The sequence below is a fragment of the Eleutherodactylus coqui genome, chromosome 3 (assembly GCF_035609145.1).
Source record: "Eleutherodactylus coqui strain aEleCoq1 chromosome 3, aEleCoq1.hap1, whole genome shotgun sequence".
Lineage (NCBI taxonomy): Eukaryota > Metazoa > Chordata > Amphibia > Anura > Eleutherodactylidae > Eleutherodactylus > Eleutherodactylus coqui.
This window is the reverse complement of record NC_089839.1, coordinates 188917712-188942916: the sequence shown is the minus strand read 5'-3', so window position 1 is coordinate 188942916 and position 25205 is coordinate 188917712. Positions and strand designations below refer to the sequence as shown.

Below are 25205 nucleotides of genomic sequence, written 5' to 3'. Positions count from 1 at the left end.
GGAGTCTTCGTAAATATACTGTTACGACGACGTTCATCTATCCATCATTTGCAGACACCATAGCAATGATAAAACATTACCCCCTTTCTAGAGCTGCTTGACACACACTCTACCAATGTGGCAGACGGTCCTAGTGCCCGGATCCCATTTTCATGACTTGAGTACATTCTCCACACCACTGCAAACCTTATAGCACCTGCTGAGATAATCTCCTCCTTGTATAGGTTATCGCCAACCACTAATACACCATCCTAGCAAAAGTTTTTGGACACCCGTATCAGTAGAATGGATCGTGTCTTATTAGCATGTCCTGTGTCCTATACCATGCTACATAAGATGCAGACCCTTGGAGGTGTCAGCCATAGTAACGGGAACTGCATGCTATTGGATATGTGAGTTATGCCGCTGCACACAAGCTGTCCATCACGAGACGCAATGCCCGTCTACAAGGAGGAGCTTCATCATTGGACAGTTGAGCAGTAGAAGAACGTTCTATGAAGTGATGAATCGCACTACTTCATCTTCATATCAGATGGACATACCTGGGTGTGGAGGACGCTGGGGAATGCCTTCTGCCTGAGTGTGTTGTGCCAATAGGCAAGTATGGTGGAGGCGCCGTTATGGTCTGGGGATGTTTTTGTGGCATGGTCTCTGGCCATTGGTTGTAGTGACAAGAGCCATGAACATGAAGGTTTACCCTGACATTCTAGACAATAATGTGCTGCCGACAATGTGGTAATACTCTAAGAATGGTCAGCCATACTTCCAACAAGACAACACTCCTTGTCACCCATTCTCTCAAACCAATGTAAAACAGTGTTGGATGTATGTCATACGATTGGACTGGCCGCACAGAGTCCCCACCTGAACCCTACTGAACATCTTTTCGATGAACTGAAACGTTGGGTCAGGAATTATGAACAGCGGCCATCATCTTTGGGAGAACTCGCTAGATGTTTACTGGATGAATGGAGGGAAATACCAGCTGAAGTGTATCAGATGTTAGTAGAAAGTATGCCATGGAGATTATGCAATGTCATTAAGGCCAAATGAGCCCCAGTAAGTATTAGCATATGTGATTTTCTTGCTCAGATGTCCAATTACTTTTGGTAAGATAGTATCTGAGACCAATTTGGACTGGCTCCCCTCTCTCCAGACACCCCTTAGCAGCTGCATGGACGGCCTTATTGGTACATGTTCCCTTGGACTAGATTTGGATCTGCTTGTTGGAGAATTCCCTGTATAACTTGCATTCAGACACATTTATTGACATAAGCCTGCCTCACGAGGATAGTGCTTACTCTGTCAACAGAGATCAAGTAGGCTGAGGCCATCCTTAAGACAAAGGGAGAGGCTGCAAATGGCGGCTGCTGCTATTCACCCTCTTGTAATGATGATTATAGGGGTTTTACCACCAAAAACGTTCATCACCTTTACACAAGTTAAAGGATTAATGGCTGGTTGTTGGGACTCCCAATGATCCCAAGAATGACACCATCCAATGCCCCATGTAAATGGAACAATGCTGTACAAGCGTGACCAACGCTCTACTCACATCTATGGGACAGAGGAAGTTTGCCGAGTGCATCAATCTCCACCTTTTCTAAGGAGATGGTTATGAATGGGCATCGTCCTCAGTATTGCTGGAGGTTCCAGTGGTTGGACCCCCAACAACCAGCCATTTACCCCCTATCCTGCGTACAGCACACACCAGATGCCTGTGTATAGAGTCGGCTCAGGAGCGGAGTCCGCTATGTACATGACTGGTGTCGGCTATCTTTGACAACAGCTGTTAACTCTTTAAACTATGCTGTCAGTTCTGACAGTGACATTTAGACGCCCTGATCAGCGTTTGGCAGTCTCTAGAGGCCCCTCCGCATTGCAATAAGTGGTGGCTTTCAGTTTTCATGGCAGCCTTGGGCCTTCTGAAGGTCTCCAGGTCTGCCATGAATGATAGACTGCCTGCCGAAGCGTGATATAATGTATTGTATTGCATTATACTGTATGATCGATCAATTGATTGCAAATTCAAACTTCCTATGGGGGCTGAAATAGAAATAACGAAAAATGTAGAAAAAAGTTATATTAAAAATAAAAGCTAGAAATCTTTTCCTAGGCCTCTCATATATGAAAAAAATAAATAAAAATTTGGTATTGCTGCTTCTGCAATGCCCAAATTATTAAAAGATCACAACATCATTAACCCCTTCACGCTCCATGGCCTAAGTTTATGTCCTGGCAGCGGGGTACTTCCTCAACAGGGCGTAAACTTGCGTTCTGGGAAAAGCGCGAGATCATAAGCGATCCTGCGCTATCCAGGAGCGGGAGCCAGCTGTCACTGATAGCCGGCCTCCCGCTTTAACAGCGGGGGTGCATCGGAGATGCGCCCCCCTCCCCCCCCCCCCCCCCCCCCCGCTGTTAACCCCTTCCCTGCTCCCTCTATGACGTTCTCGGGCTCAAGCTATATAATCGCAGAGAGCCCAGCTGGTTGCCATGGCAACAGGGCGCCACATACCGGCGTCCTGTATTGCCAGTGCCTGTGATCACTGTAACAAGCGATAAGGCATTGCAGGAGAGAAGACCTGCAATGCCTTACCACAGCGATAATCAGTGCTATGGTGTCCCCCAGAGGTACACAAATGTTGTAAAAAATAAAAATAAAAAATAATGAACGAAAAATAAAACTCCTTTTTTTATGTGCTTTTTCTCATATTAATATAAAAAAAGGTTAAAAAAATAAAAATCCCACATATTTGTTATCGTTGCGTCCGTAACGACGTGTACAAGAAGTTGCACATGCTTTTTATCCAGCACAGCAAAAAACCCTAAGAAAATGAGGCAAAATGCTCATTTTTAGCATTTTGCTCCCAGAAAACACAATAAAGTGGTCAAAAAAGCTGTATGTACCCCAAAATAGTACCAATTAAAACTACAGCTTACTTACAAAAATAAGCCCTCACAGAGCTTCGTACATAGAAAAATTAAAAAGTTATGGGACTTTGAATGCAGCGATTTAGAAAAAAAGGGGATTTATGCAGAAAAGTGGAAAAACCTAAAAAATAAGAACTTGCAGTAAAAATATACTGTCATTTATGCTGCATGATTAACGCTGTAAAAAAAAAAATCTATTACAGAATTGATGCGTTTTCTCTCCCAGTTATAAAAATAATAGTTTTACAATATAGTCTATGTAACCAAAAATGGTACCATCAAAAAACGACAGTTCGCCACGCAAAAAAAAAGCCCTTATAGACCGTGTCGACAGAAAAATAAAGTCATGGCTTTTGAAAAATGGAGATGAAAATCCGCCAAAAATCCTTGCGTCTTTAAACCCAAAATAGGCCATGTCCATAAGGGGTTAACCCTGCACAGTGAAAACCATCAGAAAAAATATATACACAGTATCTGAACTGTGGGGTTTTTTTGGTCACCCTGTATCCAGGAAAAAAAAATTGAATCAAAAGTTGTATGTATCCCAAAATGGTATTACTAAAAAAAACTAAATAGCTCACTTTGCAAAAATTGAGCCTTCATACAACACGATCAATAGAAAAATAAGGTATGGGGGTCAAAAGATAGCAACAGAAAGCAACTTTTTTTGTTTTAAAAAAGTATTTTATTTAAGTCAGACTACATTAAAAAACGATATAATCTGGCATCGCCATACTCATACTAACCCATAGAATAAAAGCTAGCACTGCAATCTTGAAGGTCCTAAAAGCAAACTCTTACCAAAAACTGTGCAGTTGTATTTTTTTTTTTAATTGCTTCCCACTTAGAAATTAAAAAAAAAAAAATTCCAATCCATTACATGGTTCATTATTTGTTACCATTAAAAAAAATACTACTCATCCGGCAAAAAAACCCTCATGTAGCTACAACACTGGAAAAATAAGGGTTATGTTTTTTTTTTTAAAAGTGGGGAGGAAAAAAAATAAAGAGCTGCAGCAGGAAGGGTTCATGAACATATAAAAACCTTCCTTCTCCCATTTGTGTCAGTCTGTACTTTTAGTTCTTGCATTCTATTTGGATGAATGGAGCACTAGATCGGAGCCCAATAAGTAGCAGTCTACACGCTCTCCAGTCTGCCCCGTCTGTCTCGTCGCTCCCGAGATGTTGCTGCATTAGATAAAGAAGGTAACAGATAATATGAGTTGGTATCTGTGAGATGAACCGCAGCCACGGCGTATAGGTAATTGTTGATGTGCACAGTCTGCATCAGGAAATGCTAATTCGCAATGACAAGTGCGGTGGAAGCAATGCTGATGGCAGGCACAAAGTTGAACCAAATATTCCAAAAGTACACAGACAACTCGGATTGTGCCGACGATGCAAAACGTATTCAGTAAATACAGGTATTGATATTATGAATGTCTTCGCAGACCTCTCCAGCCCCAGTCATTAGGATGCTGAGCTACTACACATGGGCTTGTGTGCGGTACACCATAATGATATGGCGCCATCATATCCTGTGATTGTAAAGAGAATGCTAATGATATCGAAGTTAACGAATTCTAAAATACGAGGTGCACTCAATTTGTAAGGTCTGCTACATTTGCCCCAGAAAACTGAAAGTATTATTATCCTGTTTCCCTGAAAATAAGGCATCCCCTGAAAATAAGACATAGCATGATTTTTCAGGCTTTTTGAGGATGCAAAATGATTTTTCAGGCTTTTTGAGGATGCTTGATATATAAGCCCTACTCCAAAATTAAGCCCTGCTAAGTTAATTAAAAAAGGCAATTTAAATAGTGTCCAGGCAGCTATACATGTAAAAAAAAGTTAAACCTTTTTGAACAAAAATTAATATAAGACACTGTCTTATTTTCGGGCACTATACGTAATCTCTGTTGTGACATACGCATTTTTCACAATGTCAACTTCATGATGGCATGGCCTCTGCTTAGGGGTCTGTTTTGCCCACTGGAAAATCCCCAATGCAAGAGCTGCACGACTGGAAGATGTACTACCGTACCGTGAACAGGTGAGAAGGGAGCTTGAGAACCCCTACAGAGTTATCATGAAGAAAACTCTAAATAAGGGCCACCCGTTAGGCACGATGTTGTCTTGGTGGATTTACGGCACCCAATCAGAGTAAACTTTTTGCATCTTCATGTCTTCACGCATAATGGTGTGCACAGATCCTATGGAAATGACTGCTTTGCAAGCCATCCGTTCCACAGTCAATCGCCAGTCCTCCATAGCCACTTGTTCGCACAGTCATGTTGTTGTCGGACCGGCTGGTGTGTGGCCAAAGCTCATTCTTGGTTCGCCATCACACAAATTTGGTCGCCATAAAGCTGTCATACCCATAATCTACATTTTTCACGTCCATGACTCCTTAACCGCATGTCTCACTCAACCGGCGAAGAATGTTGATGAGTGTCATTCGACGTAAGTGAACGACGCTGTTCTTGGAGCAGGAACGTCACCATATTAAGTCTAGAAAATGCTTCCAACTCCAGCCGCTGTGACATGGGTTCTGTAGACTGAGCCATGCTGCCATCTCTCTATCAGTCCCTAAGAATGCCAATGTCTTCTAAAATGTGTCCCAGGTTTCTACCTGCTCTTATTTCCAAGAAAAAAAAATATTGCAGACTTCTTTTTAGAAGTTGAATGTATCTCTTACAAATATCCTTAAAGGAGTTCTCCACTTTAGACAATCCCTTTTTGATACAAGGGTCTGCAGACCAAATTGATCATATGATGTGTTTCTGCTGGGGACTCTTCATATTCAGATGTACCCTATGGTGAACTCAGCAGTAAATGTTCAATTTCACCACCAAGCTGTAGAAAAATCTGTAATATACAGTACACTGGCCACTTTATTAAAGACCCCCGTCTAATAGTTGGACCTCCTTTTGCCTTTAGAACTGCAGCAGTTTGTCGTGATGTAGAGTCCACTAGGTGTTGAAATCATTTGACTGGAATATCGGCCCCTGTGGACAGGAAGCTTCTTGTAGTTGCTGCAGGTGCAGATATTTTCTGACCAGCTGACAGGAAGGGGTCATTGCTTAATTCTGCTTGTGCCAAGTTCTGACCTCCCATCAGCATGATGTAACAGAAACCTGGATTCATCTGAGTAGGTGATGTTTTTCTGCTGCTCAGTGATACAATTTTTGCATTATTTTGCCCGCCAAAATGTCTCTTCTTTTTCTTAGACAGCAATGGCGCTGGACCTGGTCATCTGCTATTATGCCCCATAGCCCAGATTTGTATGGACACATTTGTAGGAGCATCAGTATTGTATTTGGTTGTAGTGTGCTTCACTGTGCAGTACCTGTGCATTAGAACAATTTCGGACATCCTCTTCTGACCCCTTCGGCAATGAATTCTTTCAGTGGTTGCTCGTTTGCACCCTGGAATTTCATCTTTGTGTTTCTCTTACACAGCAATGGCACTCAAACTGGTCATCTGCTGCTATAGCCAATTCAGGCTAAGAAACGAGTTTGGTGCTCCAACTAAAATGTCTGAACCCACGAGTTGCGTTCAAGTGCACTTTGCCGGACTGCATTCTACCAGTTTGTCAGAATTGATCGACATCTTCCCATGACCCCTTTCAGTGGAAAGTTGTTCATGTTCTCTTTTGCTGGATGGTTTTTCCTTGATTACTCCATTCAAAATACTAACTACCACCTGTCCGTCCGTGAGTGAGTTACATGCTCCACCCCTGATCACATGACACTGACGTCATCACAGTTCATTCATCACCTGTATGGGAGGAGTCCGGGGGTCTCGTGACTAGAAGGTGATCAGTGTGTGCAGGACTCTGCTGTTTGGCATGCGATCCCTGTTGTATGGGATGAAGAATGTATGTAGCAGAGCTGCATGTGATGTACATGTACTAGAGCTGTGTGTGACATGCATGTGCGAGAGCTGTATACTAGAATTTCCTAATAATTACTAGTCTCTGTATATTCTCCACACTGCAACACGAGAAAATCACACATGGTTGTTGGTAAGAGTCTGCCCCTGGCTAGTCCTAGCGACGATGATCAGGCTCTGTTGAAAGTCTCCATTCACTGGATTTTCTCATCTAATGTGGATTCACACTAAAACTGATCCATGGAAAACTTGTGATGTAATTTTTTTTTTTTAATGCTGCACTCCGGGGTCACAAGGATAATTTCCATACAGGGAAGCTCCAATCATGAAAGGTCCGGGGCCTCTAATAAAGTGGCCATTCTTGGTACATACTACATAACGTTTTGACCTGTTAACACAATTGCACTATTAGATAGATATACTGTGGGTGCCAAATTAGGTGTGGTTGGTACGGCTCAGAAAAATCGAGACATAACACATCATGAAAGGTGTTCCATGAGCTGAGTCTGCTATATTATTTTGTTCAACAGTTTAAATATTTTGAGAAAAAACAACACCCTACAGAGGGCCAATCATAAGAATATCATAACATACAACCAGTTGCAACTTGTTAAATAAATTTATAGGAATACATTTAACCTATGTACATGTTTGTTTTCAGCAAATATTTCAGCTCAAGGCTCCCATGTTATCTGGCATCTGTTTATGGCGTGTTAATTTACAGTGTTTTGCATTATCACTATACAGCTGGTTTGAACTGATTCTTCTGTAGAGTAGAGAAGTGACATGCTGAAGATAAGTCATCCATCTATGGCTAAAACTATTATCCAAGATCCAGTATCTCTATCTTTTTGTTAATTTCTTTCTGCTCTCATTAAATAAGGAACCGAGAGAAACTGTGTGTGTGTGTGTGTGTGATGTTTTCTGCAAAGCATTCCAACTGCTTTCTCTTAAGAGTTTTTATGTAGCTGAACTAAAATACTTTAAGGCATAAATAATAAAGTAGCTTAAGATAAGTGTCATTTTCCTAACAGCCCATAAGAACCTAACATCCCATGGCAACTATTGGATGAGACTGGCATGTATGATGACTTCACTCAAGATTCTCACATCAGTGCATAGGGGACCGCAGAATTTTTAATAGGTTTTTAAATGTTTTATTTTATTTTTTCCAGATTAGCAGTTTTAAAGTCCAGAGAAACCCCTTTAAAGGGGTTGTCCAGAGTTTGAGAAACATGGCTACTTTCTTTCAAACACAGCACCACCCTTCTCCATAGAGTTGTGCATGGTAGTGCTGCTCAGCTCCATTGAAGTGAATGGAATACCAGCAACAACCCACAGACAAGCGCAATGCTGCTCTTGGAAGAAAGCAGCCATGTTTTTCTAACCCTGGACAACCCCTTTAAGTGGCTGCCATTATTTTTATAAATGTTTGCATTGCATTAGATGCCATGTTACTCCAGTATTTGCTCCTTTTTTTAGGTTGTAAGAACTGGTATTGACATCTTTAACCTGAATGTGTGCTGCCTAGTAGTGCCTGGTCTTTTTAGTTGCCTGGTCAGGATCCATAAAAGGCCACAAGCTGTTGAGTCTCCGGTGAGGGGGATTTCAGACAAACCGGTCTACATAGAGGCATTTTCCAGTCCTCTTACAATTCTATTGCATAGCCCTAAGCGTCCTCCTTCAAACAGCCGCAGCACAACAAAGGAGTAGCTGGCAACCTCCCTACTATGTTATCTGAGCTCTGCAGTGCTGATGTATACTGTGCATGGCGTCCTACAGAGACCTGAGGAGTCCAGCTGCATTTGTAGTGCGAGGAATAGAGCTATAAGAGCTATTGTTCCATGTTTGCTGGTACAGAAGAGGACCATGCAGCAGGTGGAAACCTGAGGCAATGTGTAGAGCTTACAGTAAAGGGTATAGGCAGGTGGGATGTGTCTATGTATTATCCATACAGACAAGCCTTGTCTTTTTCCGGAGTCTGTTGTGGCAACAGGTAAGTATGGCGGAGGTTCTGTTATAGTCTGAGGATGTGTTATGTGACATGGTCTCTGGCCATTGGTTGTAGTAGCAAGAACCATGAACACGGAGGTGTTCCCTAAACACTCAAGACAATGTGCTGCCAACAATTTGACCATACTCTGAGAATGGTCAGTCATACTTCCAACAAGGCAAGGCGCCTTGTCACAAATCCACACTATTTTACATTGGTTTGAGGATATGAATGCCCCACGATTGGACCAGCTGCATAGAATCCCCACTTGAACACTACAGATGAATTGGAATGTCAGGTCAGGAAATATGAACAGTGTCCATCGTCTTCGAGGAAACTGGCCAGATGTTTGCAGGATGAATGGAGGGAATTACTTTGAACATTAATAGAAAGTAGGCTATGGAGAGTATTCAATGTCAATAGGACCAAAGGAGCACCACTAAGTATTAGCATATGGAAATAAATCCCACCTTGCTCGGGTGTACTTAGTGTAGTTGGATCGTGCAACCAGGGAGCTAACAGGAAGGCAGCAAAATTCTGCAAACCATTCTGCATGTGACGTTCTACAGTAGAAGACACACGGAGGATCAGTGCAAGTGTACCGTATATACTACATATTGCTGTAGGTTACTGCAGTATTAGTCTTGGATGGAAGTACATCGGCTCCTTTCCCCTTTAAGAAGCAATTTCTTCCCACTCATGGCGTTCTTAACTAGGAAGAGCTCTGAGAATACAGCTCTACAGCCGCCTGAATAATCTTTGTCCTCATTCAGTGAATTACAAATCGTCTTGATGAAAGTTTTAATCAGTCAAATCTGCCTTGATTTAGAGGGATTTTATGAGCAAATCTTTGTTACCAACTGTATAATAATTACAGGCTGTTTGATCAGGGGATGAGGAAGGGATTACCGGTCCCTTTGAACATGGTAACTTTCTAATTGCATATATTTACTCGACTAATCAAGAGGATGCCCACCTGCCGAGAGAGCGGATTATCATGTTTTGTTATGGGACACATGAAGTAAAAACCAGCGATAACACTATTTCGTATAAGGTGCACAGAATAGCCTCCTGCGGTACTATTATGTCTTAGATTACACAGGCTTTTCCTTGTCTAGTTGACAGTATATTATCTCATACACTGGCCACTTTATTAGAGCCCCCAGCCCTTTCACGATTGGAGATTACCTGTATGTAGATTAGAGCCGTGACCCTGGAGAGCATCAGAATATCATGCAATAAATTGTGCGTGAATCCACATTAGATGAAAAAAAACAGTCATCTGAGGGACTTCCAGCTAGAACTGGTCATCGATTCTAGACTAGCTGAGCCAGGATTTCACTGCCAACCTTTTGGGGATTTCCTCGTGGAATGGTATGATTGACAGAAAACATACAGTGTAAGGGGATCCTGTTGGTGTGAACAATTCGTCCCCAAAAGGGGTCAGAGAAGGATGTCTGGAATTGGTCTGATGAACAGGCACTGCAGTCAGTCGGCTTGCAGCAGAATACAAAGCTGCTGCTACTCCAACTAATGTGCCCAAATCCACAACTTGTCATTCCTCAGCACAGATTGGCTAGAACAACATTTAACAGCAGAGACAACCAGTGTCAGCCCCATAGCTGTCTAAGGTGAGACTCCAATGGAGAAAAGAGCACACAAATTGTATCCCTGAGTAATGGACCAGGAGATGTTGTTCCGATAGCACCATGCTGATGGCCAGTTAGATCAGCATGTAGGATCTTAGACTACCAATTTCATACTAATGCACAGTGTGCATCGTGATATTGAAGTGGTTCAGCCATCTTTGTCCAGGACCAGAGGGTCGCTTTAATAGACATATCGCTAAATGATGATTCTGCCTACCTGCGGGCACCACTAGGGGAGGTTACAGTATACGGTTATGTAGTTCGATATATAAATCCTTTGCAGAAATCTTAGCTCCCTCTAGTGGTGGCTGCAGGCAGACAGAATTTTAGCATTTAAGACCAGATCTATACAGGGGATTTAGAGCTCTATATAAATACCAAAAAAATTACTCTGATTGCTATAAGATTTACTAAGAAATTTAATTAGATGGCAAGTCATTGAATGCCAAGGAGGTGATTTCCTATTGGCAGCCAGTTGGCCGTCGCCTCTGAAATGGGGAACAGTGGGATTGGTCATTGTGTTGTACCAGTGCACAGTGTGTTGATATTGGGAGTTGTAGTGCAGTTTATTGGATGTGTATAACAGAGAGACTGTAATGGAATTTTCTTCTGATGTGGATCAGGTTTATTGGGACAGGGATATAGTCTGTGAGGAGAAGAAAGCTCTGATAGGAGAGCAATAAAGTCTCCTAATCCAGGCAAATGAAAGTGTCAGTCTCCGGAGATAAGCAATGCCGGAGACTATCCACTGCCTTATAGTACATGAGTCTGTATGATACACCCAGATAAAGATCTCACCGCGGTACAATCCCTGATAGTTGCATAATCTGTGATAGACAACAAATGTCAGGTACATGGCGATACCTAGTGCAGTGCTGCCAATACAGAATACAGTATTCCACTTACACAACTGGTCAAAAGTTTTAGAAGACTTCCATTTTCCAGTTTTTACTGATATTTACAGTTTAATGTCCCAAATGTACTGTGAAATGAAAGCATAGAACAAACAAGTTAAGCTGAATAAAAATAATGGATTAACTTTGTTTCACCCAATTAAATCTATATTTTTGACTCTTCAAACTAGCCCCCTCTAGCTGATATAACAGTTTCACACAACCATGGCATTATTTCTAGAATTGTATTCCGATATTGTTCAGAAATGTCTTCCCAACATTGTTGCAGAAGTTCCCACAAATGTGCTGCACTTGTAGGTTGCTTTGCTTTCACTCGTCTGTCCAGTTCATCCCAAACAAGCTCAATGGGGTTTAAGTCTGGAATCTGTGTAGTCCTAGAACCTAGAAGTATTTTTGGATCATTGTCTTGCTGCAGTATAAACACCCGACCAACTAGGCGTACACCAGAGGGTATTGTATGGCGTATTAAATTGCTGTGGTAGCCCTTTTTGTCCAGTGTACCAGTCACCCTGTGTAAGTTGCGAACTCTGGATCCAGCAAAAGAACCCCAGACCATCATGCTTTCTCCAATAATTTTTAAGTGCATAAGACCTTCTGCCACCTTTTTTTTTTACACAATCTTGGTAGTGGCTTTCTTACTGATACTCTACCTGTCAGACCTGCAGATAAAGTCTTCTCTTCACAGTTGAAATGGAAGCTTGTTTAATTTTTGCTGCATTAAGTTGGACTTGATGATTTTGTGCTTTCAGGCGTCGATCACGCAAACGGCTGACTCTCAGAAACTTGTCATCTGATTTTGTAGTAGCCCTTGGTCTGCCAGAGCTCTTCTTGACAGTTTCCAAGTGCCTTTTGATGGTATAGGAGATGTGTTGTATGCCACTGGCTTTCTTGCCAGTTTGTCTGAAGGACATATCTACACTTCTACACTATAATTATTTTACTGTCTTTTTGGGGTAATTGCCTTTTCTAGCCACAATGATAGCAATGTGTTCTTTCCTGAAAAGCAAAACTATTCAAATCCTGCCCTAGAGGGTGTTGTAATGCAGTGTGTTCCAACACTGGTTATATAGAATCAGAGGGTTTGAAAGTAATCTACAAAAGTTGGTACACCTGTAGGAATAGTTTGCATCCAATTTCAAACCATAATTTGTTTACTGAGCTACAGAGCAGCTGTCCTTGATGTGTTCCCTGAAAAAGTCCTTCGGTTAAAATCATTAATTCAGACTATTGTTGGCTTTCAGATTAAAATTTCATATTTTTAGGGCTCATGTCCACGGGCAAAATATGATTTAAGATCCGCAGCGGATATCCCGCATGCGGATCCGCATCCCATAGGGATGCATTGACCACCCGCGGGTAGATAAATACCCGCGGATCGTCAATAAAAGGGATTTAAAAAAAAATGGAGCATGGAAAAATCCGGACCATGCTCCATTTTCGTGCGGGTCTCCCGCGGGGACGGCTCCCGCGGGCTTCTATTGAAGCCTATGGAAGCCGTCCGGATCCGCGGGAGACCTAAAATAGGAATTTAAAGTATTTACCATCCGGCGCGGGCGGGGAAGGTCAGCTGTTCCTCACGGCCGCATCTTCCTTGCTTCGGCTCGGCGGATGTGCCCGGCGCATGCGCGCGGCACGTCGGCGACGTGCCGGCGACGTGCCGCCGGCGTCAGGAATTCATCCGCCGGCCGAAAATGAAGATCCGGCCGTGAGGAACAGCTGATCTTCTCCACCCGCGCCGGATGGTAAATACTTTTAAATTCTTATTTTCGGCGCTCATGTCCGCGGGGCAGGAGGGACCCGCTGCAGATTCTACATGTAGAATCTGCAGCGGATGTGATTTTCCCCGTGGACATGAGGCCTTATGGTTTTAACTTTCTTTTGAACCTTTGAACCATTTCAGCTTATTTGCTGGACTTAAACTGTGTAAATGTCAAAAATAACTGGAAAAATTGAAGAGTTCTAAAACTTTTGACCGGTAGTGTATCTCAATAACCCTTCAGCCTTAACCCTTTCCCATATATTCATACTGTTATTTGCATTGACACTGTTAATATGTCCCAGCCACCACTGGGGGGCAGTGCAGCTGTAATACATTGCCACATCTGCTGGATTGGCAAGAACTCAGATCCGATTGTGGCCTTAATCTGATCAGAATCACTGAAGCTAGCATTAAGGGGGCATTATGAGCATTTAACCCATTGGAGTATCGATGACGTATCCTCAGTAGCTTCAATTAACATGGCTGAAGAGGAGCGACTTCTGCACAAGACATTTGTTAGCACACGGAAGAGGGATGGGGTATTTTATATTGATTACTTTTATACAAAGGTACATTTACAGCGATACACTGATGCCTACCCCTGCACACCGGGCGTCATCCTTCCATTATATCCACTGTTGCTGTGGCAGACGTGGAAATCATTTGAGTCTATACACAATTATTCTTATTACTTACTGTCAGCTGTGCAGGACTTGGCGGATATTTAGAGAAAGGTCTTGAGTTTTATGGTTCCTCTAATATCAGTCCATCTATTCCTTGTTATCAGCCATTCCAGGGCCTGATTGTAGTAGGGAACTGACTAGAACATGGATTCTGTATGGATTCTGGCTTGGCTTTCAATTCCCAGTCCTTGTTACAAGGCTTGTATACAGAGTCTAACATTGACTTGTAGGAATCCTGCCTTCCAATAGTTGGCCTTGCAGAGGTATTATTCCATCTCCCTTATTTGTATATTACACAGAGGAGCATGAATGGCCTTATAAGTCTCCTCACTCACTCACCTTCTAGGTGCTCTCCCTAAGGCTGGGTTCACACAGGGCGGATCCGCCCGCGGCCGCTAATCTCGGGATTAGCCAGCCATGTGGACGAGATTTCACAGAAATCTCGTCCACACGGGACGGGCAATCCGCTGCGGTAAGTCCGGCTGAAACGCAGCCGCGGTTTCAAAAGATGCAGCATGTCTATTTACTTTTCTTTTTTTGTTTATTTTCGTCGCGGCCGCGCTCTCCTCTATGGAACGCCGGCCACAACAGAAAAGCGAGTGGCCGGGCCACTTCAAAGCCGCAGCGGCTTAAACCGCGGTGGTTCTCCCGGCGGAAATCTCACGGTTTTTGCTGCGGCCAAACCGCGATATTTCTGACGGGAATGCGCCCAGTGTGAACCCAGCCTAAGGAGAAAAGACTGCGTTCCTGACCTGCGTCGCAGACCTCTCGCTAGCCAAGCCAGAAACCTACTACACACTGAGGGGCAAACACCCTGAAACAGCTGTCTGTGTATGGATTCTGGCTTGGCTTTCAATTCCCAGTCATTGTTACAAGGCTTGTATAAAGAGGCTAACATTGCCTTGCAGGAATGCTGCCTTCTAATAGGTGGCGCTGCAGAGGTATTGTTCCATCTCCCTTATTTGGCTAGAACACTGTTTGATACACATGGCCAATTTTCCTGTGCAACAATCCACGCAGAAATAGAACCCATTGTTTGGAATGGGTCTGTCTACGGCCACCTGCAGACGGGCGGGATTTCCGCCGCTAGAAGCCTGCATAGGATTGCGTTAAACGCAATCCTATGCAGACGGCCACTGTTTGCCCAGCATGCCGGCACATCAAACAGCCGGAGCCACGGGTCAGTACGCACTCTCTACAGGCGCTCGGGTCGGGTCCCACGGCAAGAATCCTCGCAGCCGGATCCGACCCGGCCGTCTGCAGGCGGCCTAAATGTGCTTTTTTCCTCTCGCAGCACGGAAAAAGTGCAACTCTTTTTATGAGCTCACAGAATACTTGCCCATTGTTTGCTATGGGCAAGTTAAAGGGGTTTTCCAGGCAACGCCCGCTGTCAGCGCCAGGACACACCTGGTCAAAGCAAAAGCCGCTGCTCCAACCAACCCCTAGGTAATGGCTGGTGCTTACTAATTGCAGACTTGGGGTCTCGTTTTAATCAATGAGAGCTGCACTTGCAATTACAAGCACTGGCCACTACACGGGTCAGAGCAGCGGTTTCTGCTCCAGCCCTGGTGTATCGCTGCACTGACAGCAGGCGCTGCCTGGAAAAACCCCTTTAAAAATAGCATCACGCTTGCATGTACATATGAGTTTCATGTGAGTGTGATGCAATTTTTTTTTACTTTCCTATTGAAAAAAACATTACATTTTCATGCACCTGAAAATCGCATGTTCAGTGAAGCAATGCATTTTTCTCTCGCAAATGGCACTTGCAGCAAAACTCTAATTTTTTTGCAAGCACAATACTATTTGCGCATGAGAATCCAGCCTATGCCTACGTCCACATGGGCATTGTCCTGTAAAATCTTCATGCAGACCATCGCACAAAATCTGCATCTTTTGGTGCGGAATTCACCTTTTATTTCACAAGGTGCGATCCGTACCACCAAGTATGTGAACAAGATTCTGAAAATCTGCTTGTAAAATCTACATCTAATCTGCCCCACGAGGACGTACCCTTATAGTATCTCGAGTCTCTCCAGTTCTAAGAGCCTCCAGGAATAATTGTATACACAGGGTTAACCTTAGACACCCTTTTTATAAGTTGTGGAGTTTGGGTTTAGCGGTCTCTTTAATTGTGCGCACCTTTATCTGCAGTACGTTTGAGCAGACGTATCCTGGCAGCGCTAGTTCTTTGCTGTAGGGGTTAAATGAATTATTCTCCCGCTTTCATCTAACATCTATTGTATTGGAGATGTAACCTGCGTTCTGAACTTTGTACAGCTCTCTGACACCACCCAGTGGCCAAAGGCGGTGGCTGTTTAAAAAACAGAATCCTTTCTCCTTTTGTTCGCTTTCGAAATACCGTAGCACCAACATATTGTGTAGTGCTGTAAATAGAATACATTCACTTCTACTTGTGTGCCCATCGGGTTCACAATTGGATTTCTGTACTTCAGACGCCAGCATGTGATCAAAGGACGATGCAGGTTTCTCGGTAGAAAGGCCACTGAAATCGCCGTAAATGGTGAGCTAATATACGGGGTGGGATGTGATGTGCCATTGGTAGCAGATTGTTGTCCTGTAGATATGGGTACTTTTAACAGGCGTCCGAGAAATCACTCAAAAGAGCGATTATCAGTGCCAGTCTTCCCGTAGAAACACAGGACCCTACAGGGCAAGTGAGTGAGAATCACCCACTTGTTGGAGTTGCTTTGTTTTCAACTCTCCTAAAAACTGAGCAACTGTCGGGCCGCGTAAGCAGGCGGTTCATCTATGGATGACTGGCTGTTTGCTCTCGATGGAGGCTGGCGGTCGGAAGAGATCTCCAGTGCGCTCCACCTCCATGCACTGAGTGAAGGCACAGTAGCAAAGATTGTTGGAAGGCTGGCGGACGCTGAAGTGTCCAGTGGTATCCTGCAGAAAAGTACCTTTAAATCCAATGAGGCTTAAAGGCTCTACATGGTGCAAAAGCTTGTGTACACAATCAGCAATTGGGAATCACAGGAGTAACGGCACCCTAGATGGTTGTGCTGACGGCACAATGATTGCAGCCTGTCAGCAGTGCCTCCGTGAAGAAGTGCAGACCTCAGGATGAAAGCAACAAGTGGTACTTTGTTGTTTGACAGGAGAGCCACAGCAACGATGAGGAGAACCAGCGGATGGTTCTAAGGCGTTATTGGTGATAGCGCTGGAATAGCACCTTTCTTGAGCTGAATAAGGTGCTTCCGGTGCCGAAACGCAACACATTCACAAATAGAGCTTCAAAAGAGTCTGCTGGGTCTCCTTCTTGCTGTGGCTCTCCTGTCAAACAACGAAATTACACTGGTTATTCTCATTCTGACTTCTGTGGCTATAGTAGACGCAGTCCAAAAGACTGATCTAGAGCGCTATCTTAAAGGGGTTGTCCCGCGCCGAAACGGGTTTGTTTTTTTTTCAATAGCCCCCCCGTTCGGCGCGAGACAAACCCGATGCAGGCATAAAAAAAACAAACCAGATAGTACTTACCCGAATCCCCGCGGTCCGGCGTCTTCATACTTACCTTGTGAAGATGGCCGCCGGGACCTTCACCCTCGGTGGACCGCAGGGCTTCTGTGCGGTCCATTGCCGATTCCAGCCTCCTGATTGGCTGGAATCGGCACACGTGACGGGGCGGAGCTACGAGGAGCCGCTCTCCGGCACGAGCGGCCCCATTCAGAAAAGAAGACGACCGGACTGCGCAAGCGCGTCTAATCGGGCGATTAGACGCTGAAGATTAGACGGGGACGCCAGCAACGGAACAGGTAAGTGAATAACTTCTGTATGGCTCATAATTAATGCACGATGTACATTACAAAGTGCATTAATATGGCCATACAGAAGTGCTTACCCCCACTTTGTTTTGCGGGACAACCCCTTTAATGCTGGTGTCCTATATTGAAATAAGAGCATAATTTAATCAGAAGGCGTGGATGCCCTACATGATAGTATGCTGTACGGGCCCTAGGGGCTCTGGGACATGGATTAGTTTTGTGTTGTGACCCCTGTAAGAAAGCAGAACACCCAACTGCAAAGTTGAAGAGTTCTGCATGTGAGAAGCAGAAATTTGCTCTCTATGTCCCGTGGGACCGCTGCTATGACTAAAGTAAGGAAAGTGTACTGGAAGTGGCCTCCTTCCACTACGATACACGCATGACACAGTCACTGGACCGGTGTTTATTCCAAGGACTCAACGCTGATTGCAGACGACGGTGAATGACTTCCTGGATCATCTGCCCATATCACTGCAGAAATATAACCAGCGCCCTCCAAAAGGAGGAGCCAGAATAATTCTGTAGAGACAGGCGCTGATTGGTCAGCTAGGAAACATACCTCCCAGACGACCAATCACTCCACACACCTGCAGAGAAGTACTCATGTCTATGCCCATAGTGACACTGAGCATGCGCCGGCGTGTGACTCTCAGGACCAGGGCCAACGCTGTGACATATCTCCAATCTGTCAGCAAGCTGTGATACTTGGCCTCCAAACCCCACAGATCTCAATCTGATTGAGCATCTATGGGACGTGTTGGAAAAACAAGTCCGATTCACTGAGGCCACACCTGACATCTTACTGGACTTAAAGAATCTGCTGCGAATGTTGGGTGCCTGATACCACAGGACCCCTCCAGACATCTTCTGGAGTCCATACCTCAATAGGTCAGAGCACGAGGAAGCCTACTCCATATCAGGTAGGTAGTCTTACTGTTTCGGCTGATCAGTGTAGAGGTAGCCGAGGAGTCGGAGCTCTGCAGGAAGTAATGTAGGCAATGAATCTTTTTACCATGAGGGACTAATCCCAAGTAGGATTGTTCTCATGTTGTACTATATGGACAAAAGGAGGAAAGAAAAAGCTCAGACCTCAGGTCTTTGCCTCCTCCGTGTAATGCTGCTCTTCAGCACACATAACACTTCTAAAGAAGCTATTCATTTTATTGAGCGCTTTCTGCTTCGTAGTAATGAGATGTTATCTCAGCCTCTTAGAAAATCTGCAGATAACACTTGAGCGGATTGCACCCCATACACAGCTGCTTTCCCATTACTAGCTCCCCAGAATGACATTTTGACTTTTTTCAGGCTCCATTATAAGAGAACATCCTTCTGCTCCCTCCTCCAGCAGCGAGAAGAGGAATCAAAGTTATAAAATATTAAATTGGCATTAATTGCAGACTCCATACAGGCTAACAGCAGACGAGGGAGAGCGGGAAAGAGCAGCCGCTACATTCTTCTTCCTCCCAGACTCTTCTGTCTTTTAATAAATGCTGTAGAGGGGAATCAGAAAGCGGACTGGTATGATGAGTGGCTTATCTCAGCTCGGAGCTCTTGGGGGGGGGGGGGGGGTACGGGGTGCTGATTGACTTGAGTAATAATGTTAGAAAACCTATAAGACCCCTTTACGCTGGCCGATGATCGGGCACGGGTATTCACATATAGCTAATCAGCAGACGAACAAGCAAATACTTAATCATTGGTTGATTGACTCTTCTATGTGGGCATAAAAATGCTCTCTTTTCGGCAGCACATTACTCCTCCTCCCAATTCCCCTTGTCAAAAGGCCTACAAAACAGTTTTTGTTGCCAAGTTTAAAAGGAGGTTCCGTTACCGATCTGGCTAAACATACCATCCAAAAGCTGGGTGGTATGTGGACGGATCTCATTCTAGTCAATGGGGTCCATCCGGCACGGTTCTGTTCTGTGCAGAGATGTAACCATTCAGTCGCAGGGATTCCTTCCTTCCTTCCTCAGTAAAGCGGACTCCCCAACATAGGTGTGAAACCACCCTAACTTTATGACCATTGGGGATTTGACGGCTAGGACCCCCACCGATTCCAAGAACGGGAGTCTGGTCAGTCCCCAAGTCAATAGAGTTGAGGTTGCATCCATACGCCGCTGCTTCATTCACTGCAATGTCAGTGCCAGAGATTGCTGAAGTAGTTAGACTTGGTAATCTCCAGCACTGTCATTGAAATGAATGGAACAGCAGTGCACCTGTGCAACTTCTACTCCATGCACTCTGGGACTGACTGAACCCTCGTTCTAGGGATTGGTGGGTGCCCCAATACTTTGCATCTGGAGTGGCAGGAGCTTGAGCAGCTCAGCAGGTATGAAATCAATTTCAAGGGGCTTTCCGATTTTGTAGCTGATTCAGTGCCCATTCAACTTCATCCTCCAGGATATCAGGTTTTGACTTGTTCAGGATTGTGTAATTTGTTGCCATTCTAATCCAAATGGGCATTTAGCCACTGGAAATCATCCCGGTTTCCAGTAGTTTTTGCTTCTCTTTGCATGTTGGTGATTTGGATGGTGTCTGCTGATTCAATTATGTTTTTAATGTCCTCCCATACTTCATCTTTTTCAAAGGTATTAAGCAATTCAAAAAGATTCTTTACTTCTACTGCATAAGCGAGAGGCCCTGAGTCTGTATTGAACATCAATGCTGCTGCTGCAGAAACAGTTTGATTTTGGCAACATGCAGTTGGCGATCAGAACCACAATCTGCACCTCTGAATGTTTTTGTTTGAATTGAACTTTTTCATTTTTGTGGGCACAAGAAGTAATCGATTTGCTGACCGTGAACTGCATTAGGAGACATCCAGGTATACAAGCAGTGTTTTGGTTGAGCAAACAATGTATTCAGCGGAAAATGAAATGTCAGATGAGATGCAAAGTGATAAAGTAAACTCTCCACTAACAGTCACCAGTTTAATCCAGTAAGAAGTGCAGAGCCATCTTAAAAAGATTAAAATAGGCAAGTCACTGGGTCCCGATGGCATACACCCCCGGGTTTTAAGGGAATTAAGTAATGTAACAGACCCTTGTTTCTAATATTTAAGGACTCTATAGTGATGGGGTATGCTCCACTGGATTGGCGTGTAGCTAATGTGGTGCCGATATTCAAAAAAAGGGCCAAAGACCTGAAAATTACAGGCTGGTAAGTCTTACTTCTATTGTGGGTAAAATGTTTGAAGGGTTTCTAGGAGATACTGTCCTGGAGTACCTCAAGGAACATAGGTGTATCAGCATGGGTTTGAGAGATCACTCTTGCCAAACTAATCTGATCTGCTTCTACGAGGAGGTAAGTTCTAAACTGGACTGGGGACAGTCATTGGATCTCGTGTATCTAGACCTTTTCCAAAGTGTTTGATACTGTGCCGTATAAAAGGTTTATAAAAAAAATTCGGTTCAACTGGTTCAATGAACTTTTTGCAAAAAGTTTGATTCAGTATGAATTCAACCAAATCGAAGTTCACCAGGACAAAAATACCAGTATGTAATACTGACTAAGAGCCATAAAAGCCCTGTATAGTACTCTGAGAGTGTTATACGGGCTTTTAGCGCTCTTAGACAGTGTTGTAGACCAGTGTTCAGGACTATTGTTGAGCGAACCGAACCAGTAGAACCTTATTTTGGGTAAAACTTTTCTTAAAGCTCAGTTCAGGTTCATGCTGAACTGAACTTTTAGCAAAGTTCAACCCCAAATCGGTTTCTACTGGTTTAGTTCGCTCCACATTAGCCATGATTATAGCTTGGTTTTATATAAAATTATCCTTTGTGAAACATGTTTAGACGACTGCGTGTCAAACACAAACGTCCTCTTAGAGCTGAGTTGGTCAAGCATTCTACTCAAGATTTCTTATGAAATGGTCACCATACAATCAGTCCATTGATGGAATATTCTGTTTAGTTTGGCATACGAAATGAAATATATTTTTGGACAGCACAAGACAGTGGGAAGCATCCTATGAGAATTCATAGAGCAGGAGGGTCTAAGTGAAGAGCAAGAGATAGCAGAGGTGATACCAGTAGAAGTTAAATTCTAAATTTGCCGACCAATCTCAAATCACCAGTTAACGCCATAGTGTTTGAAAAGCTAGTGCATCCATTTGGAATTCCTTTACACTTGTCCTGCTCTGTACTCACTAAACATCTGTAGGGTCCTTACAGCACAGAATGCCAAGATGCCTCCATCTAGCAAACGGGAGAATGTACGATTTACAGTAGAAACATGTAGGATGCCGAAATTTATTTTTTAAAGAAACTGCACCCGGGCCGATCCAGCAATACAAGCCTGTAGATGAGATTCCACCTCTTGACTCTAATGGAGATGCTGTTTTTTTGCTTGATCCATGGATTTCGAGTGCTACGTAGGAATGTTAATGTGCTGTGTGGACGTTGCCTCATATCATGCGCTCCTATTTTCTGTTTCTGCTCTCTGCTCGTGTCCTTTTTTATCAGTGAACTTTCACAATCCGGTAATGGCAAGTTAATGGTTTCCTTTTGTTATTGGGTTTTGTGTTTCGGGTTTTTCAGCTGTAAGAACCTTGTACATCAGTAGGGGCTCGTTATTCTCTTTTACTGCAACTCTCCTTTAACTTTGTGACAGACATTTGGAACTAAAGAAGCGGCGCCGTCACAGTTTAGTTGTTGTTTTGCTGCTCACCGAGAAATCATTGAAGGAAAACGTTAAGAGATAACAAGTTAAGTTTTCAGTAAATTTTTTAGGCTCTTCACAATATCAGATCGGCAACAACAAGGACGTGGAACAAGGAGCTTGGCTGGTTGATAGTTATTGTTCATAGAGCTTAAAGCGGTATTCCAGTTATAAAAATGCTTTTTTTACCCATCTATTGGAGGATACGACTGCTGGGACCCCCACTGATCCTGAGAATCTAGTATAGTGAAGGAATGGAGCCGCTGAACGCGCATGCACAGTAGTGACTCCATTCCTCTCAATGGTGCAGACATATAGCCGAGACTGGCTGTAAAAAAAATTGCAATACATGTCTTATTTTGGTCCTATTTCTTGGGCAACAGTTGCCCATTCAAGTCAATAGAAGCACAAAAAACATAGCATATATGAAGGACTGCTATATGTACCTGTTTTTTTTTTACTAATTGTTGATTGGACCGCCTCCATTTTTTTCTCAAGCCCCCCCCCCCCCCCAAAAAAAAGCACACTGATCACCCGCAGACCAAATAAAATGGACAAACACATCACATACGGATGTCACACACATTGATTTTGGTGTGTGAAAAACGGACCGATTTTAGACAAGCGGATTTGAATCAGCCATAAGTATTTAGTTTCTCCACAGTCAACACAGGGGAAATTTAGGATTATAGAGTTCACATTCACATCAATTGTGCTTTGTGTAATAGAGGACAAGACAGGTCGTGCAGAGCGAGAAATGCTCTTTGTAAGCACAGGAGAACCTTATCTCTATTACATGGGTTTTCTAGGCTCTTTTTTATTAATGACCTATCCTCAACATAGGTCATTGATATCATATTGGTAGGGGACCAGGCACCCCACCCGCCAATCAACTGTTTCCTGGAGCCCCTGGGAAGTGAACAGGAAAGAGCCTGCAGTAGCATGCCAGGCCACTATACACTCCATAGAGCTGTGTCCGTTCCAGCCACAGCAGCTTGGAAAAATAGCTGATCGCCTGGCGTGCGGTATGTTTGATCTGCACCAATTTGATATTGATGACCTCTTCGGTGGGACAGGTATTACATTTTTAAAAAGCCCGGAAAACACCTTTAAAACTCAGTATTCCTTGATATAGGGCTTTCTAAGTAGGCAACCCCTTTCAGTCCCAACAGTGATCCATGACCCTCATCTTGAAAGGCTATGTAGACGTTTGGACTTTTTTTCTTTAAATAAATGTTTTTAAAAATAAAGACTTTTTGTAATTGGTTTGCATTAAAAAATTGGTTATGATTTCTGTGTTTGTATTGTTTTCCAAGATACTGCAGACTGAGCGACTGAAATTTTGGCAAATCTGACTTCTGAGTAAACTGACTGACTTCTCCCCTAGTCTGCTCCACCATTGGGAATATGTATTCACTGCCTTTCCACTAAACTATTACAGAAGGTTGCATGACTGTCCCAAGAGATGGTAGAGGAGGCCAGAGAGTAGAGCAGTGAAAGCTACTATTACAGAGGGCTGTAATTTACTCCTGGTGAATCTTCTGCTCTCATCATAGCAGCCATAGCTGTGTAGTATTAAGTGGACGTTGTTCTGCTACACAGCCTCTGGAAGTAGAGATAAAATGGGGGACCTTAGCTTGTGCACTTTCATGAAAGAGAGCAGTTGATCCGCACCATGTAGTCATACTTGCCTGTCTTCACCCCACCTGGGTCACAACTATCTGGCTTCACTGCCTTTTCCCCATCCACTGCCACTGGAAGTCAAGTGACTGCTGTGGTCATTCCGAAGCTGCATTGTCACCTTCCTCACATTCTGAGCACCATGCCAGGAGTTTGGGATGGTGTTGCTACAATCACTGATTCGCTGCAACAGTCACCTTTCAGTGGCGGATGATGGGGATGGGGCAGTGGAACTAGTAAAAGTGCCCTGGAGGTGGGGAGGGGGTGCGACAAACTTCCTTCAGCCAAGTGTCTGTTGTTGGTTCAGACAGACACACGAGCCTGAAATTATGGTGCCACCTGTCTCTGGATGGAGGACAACGAAACAGTTGGAGCTGCTCGTGCTTCGTAGAACAATCAGATGAATTTCTCTACTCGTGGTCTGTTGAGGGTATCCTGAGCCCGGTCGCCTTGTATGCGTGCCGTCACTTATTCAATGGTCCCAATATCTCCAAACAGTCTGGTCAGAATAGCATAGGTGGGGCAATTTGTCAATATGACCATCCAGCTTCTGACATTCCAATAATGCGCCCCTCTCAAACTCCGGTAAGGGGGTAACATCTCTTCTCTGCATCGTAGAGGCGTTTAGTGTTGAACAAGCTCTACACAAGCAGAAGAAGAGGTCACTGCACACAAAGTGCCTCTAAGAGGCTTTTTATAGGACAAGGGGGGAACCACTTTTAGGGCCTCAGGTGACAAGACCCGCATCACTATTTTAATATACATTGGGGTGGTTTTTCTACCTTGTAGTTGAACCTAGTAATGATGCATATTACCATTTGATAATGTAGTTTTAGGCTGGTTCCGATTCATTTCCCATTTTTTGGGGTACAGTACAAAACTGACATCAGTTGATGGATGTGGTATTGGTAGATCTCTTTGACTGAGTAATAGCATACCTTTTTGGGATTATACTTGTGTGATAGTATTCCCAGTATTACTTTATAATTATCTCTCTATGGGTCTCTAAATTGGGTTTTCGCATTAGCTGACCAGTGATGTTTTGTAGTTGGTGCTGCACTTAGCAGGGCATTGGTGCCTGCGCAGTGTCTGCCGTTTAGACGCTGTGAAGTATTGCCAGGGAGACATCTGGTGTGAGACTGCCGACCTTCATCCATGCTCATTTGTGTAGTGTGATGTAATGGGAATCACCTGGGATCTTTGTTTATGGAGCGCTGGGCTCGGGTTGATGCGGAAATCTCGCATTGATCCTTAT

At 43.8% G+C, this 25205-nt stretch overlaps 1 protein-coding gene across 1 annotated transcript in view; it reads left to right on the top strand.

The window, feature by feature from the left end:
* SUCLG2 (succinate-CoA ligase GDP-forming subunit beta) overlaps window positions 1–25205 on the top strand; it is a 210751-nt gene that overhangs the window by 184566 nt on the left and 980 nt on the right. The window lies entirely within an intron of this gene.